The sequence below is a fragment of the Atta cephalotes genome (genome assembly GCF_000143395.1).
Source record: "Atta cephalotes unplaced genomic scaffold scaffold00004, whole genome shotgun sequence".
Lineage (NCBI taxonomy): Eukaryota > Metazoa > Arthropoda > Insecta > Hymenoptera > Formicidae > Atta > Atta cephalotes.
Genome location: NW_012130068.1, coordinates 2,286,206 through 2,288,776, shown reverse-complemented (window position 1 = coordinate 2,288,776; position 2,571 = coordinate 2,286,206).

Here is a 2,571-nt window from a genome sequence, read left to right as displayed (position 1 = left end):
AACTCGACGTATATATATATATATATATATATATATATATATATAAAGTTGTAAAAATCGTGCTTGATTAAAAGGCGGTAACCATGTTCTACTTCCACCTGCATTTACGACGCGTAAACGGCGCAGTAAATTTTTCCACAGGCATAAATTTAGAATTTTGCAGAGTAGCAGTGCTCGCATTATGCGGCTCATATATCGTCCAATTTGAATGAGCTCGCTGATACTTGCTCGTCTACCTCGTTGCAATTTTAAAGAGCGACTTGCTCGTTTCCACGCGACATTACTCGGCTTAATCTAATGAACACAATTAATACGACATTAAAGCGTACCAAGGTTTCCTCATCGTTGTAGACACTCCACAAGGTAATGTACACTTCGTAAAAAATACATTGTTAGATACACAAGAAGCAATGACAAACCAATCTTTTGATATTTTGTTGTTTTTAACTTCTATCTATGTCGAGATGTAAATCAATTTATTTCTGCATTGTTAAATTCATAATATCAAATTATATCCAATTTTTTATTTTTCATGATATCTATAAGTCGCCATTATTCTTATCCAATATGTCGTTAATTTTATTGAAATAATGAAGTTAAACAATCTAACTTAACAAAATATAAAATATTAAATTTGAGTTAAACTTATTATTTAATAAACATATACTTTAACTGGATGCTGTTTACTTTGAAATTAACTCAGAAAGTAATACAGAAATAAATTAATTTACATTTTTTTTGGATACAATTACGGAAGTTAAAAACACAATGTTATTTGATTCAAGGGATTGGAGTTGTCATTGCTCTCTTGATATCCAATAATGTGTTAATTTCAACAATCATATTAATGTACGCACTTAATAAATAATGAACTAAATTTGAATAAAATTTAATACATTTTCTTGAATTAAATTGTTTAAATCCATTGTTTTAGTCAAATTAATAATATATTAGAAATTAATAGAAGCAATGGCAACCTATTGAAATAATTAAAAATAACTCAAGTTTTAAATTGTAAATTTGTGTAAAAAGATAGACAACATATTTCTCATGATACGTAAAAATGCGTGTTTAATATAGAAACGTTAAAAATACAGAAACACTCTATATTCCGAGCTCACGTAAACAATAAAAACGCAAAATATTAGCAGTTAGGAAACATGACACATAGTAACAACGATGCGCAAACGTTTTTTCGTTGTGCAATTAAACATGCGATAATAAGTGCCGCTTGATTATCACGCCGAAAACGTGACTTTTTGGATTTTCCAAATTGCTACCGGAACTGATGGAGCGTCAGCGTGTGTATGTATTAGTTTGAATAATGAAGCAGAAAAGCAATAGAGTGAGAGAGAAAAAGAAAGGAAAAAAGAAAGAAAGAAAGAGAGAGAAGGATAGAAAAGCTAAAGAGAGAGGAAAGGAGAACGGAGGGTAACGAGGGTTAAAGTGCGAGTACTCGTCAATTATGAAACGCTTCTCTCCATCGAGGGAAATTGCGCCCTATTAAGGGAAGTACTACGTGTCCGAGTGAAATTTTCGTCCTGCCGCACCGCCATTGCAGTATGGATAAAAACAAGCGGGGGAGGAGAAGGGGGTGCAATGGTTACGGAATAAATCGCCAGTTCGCACGCAGAGGGACAAAGCGATACCTTGACGGTATTAATAAAATTATTATCCCCAGATAAATGGATCACATAGGGCGAATGCAATGAGAGATTTATCGCCCCCTTTTCAAGGAAGGGAGGAGAAAGGAGGAGGGGGGGGGGAAGTTCCTATGTTGTTGTTATGTACAATAAGGACACGTCTGTTTCTGGTGCTCGGCGCGACGTGATTTCGTCTTTGCTTCATTACCGAGACTTCATTACTGTAATAGCGAAACAGTGTTTCGTCCTCTCGGTATGACAAGATTCTACTCGTGCTATTCGGACTTTATTTGATTATCACACAATGGCTTTCCTCTCGCGCACCGGCGCAGCTGATGCAAGCAGACTTTCTCGAAAAGTATGCGAGAATGGCGCCAGTCCCGAAAGTTGTTTCCTTCAACGGAGAATCGTGATTTACATATGAACGCGAGAGACGCGTACGGCCAAAAGCGCGCATATAAATATATTTTACCGTTCGTGCGTGTTGTGTGTGTGTGCGCCCTAAAAATTTCACTCGTATTGTCGCCCGCCGATGCTCCCGCGGAATATTTCATCTTGCGCGGCGTTGACGGCCGCGCGTATTCGGAAGTTCGCCGTTACCTTTTTCCCGTCCGAAACTTCCGCGCGCTTTATACGAAATTGATGAACTAAGGAACAAGTATTTTATATACCGGCGCGGGCGAGTTCTATGCTGGCTCACACAGTGGTATCGTGGACGTGCGGAGATATACGACCGCCTTGAGAGCACGTATCCGTGAGTTTTTGTTCGTTAACCGGAAGTCCCCGAATTTCGCGAGGCGCACGACCAGAGAACAGATAATGATATGCGGCGAAGAAAGACAGCGTTGCTCGTAAAGCGTATAAATGAGAGAGCTGAATTTATCATCGCCGTGTTCGTTTCAGGCCTGCGGCCTGATATCAAAAACTT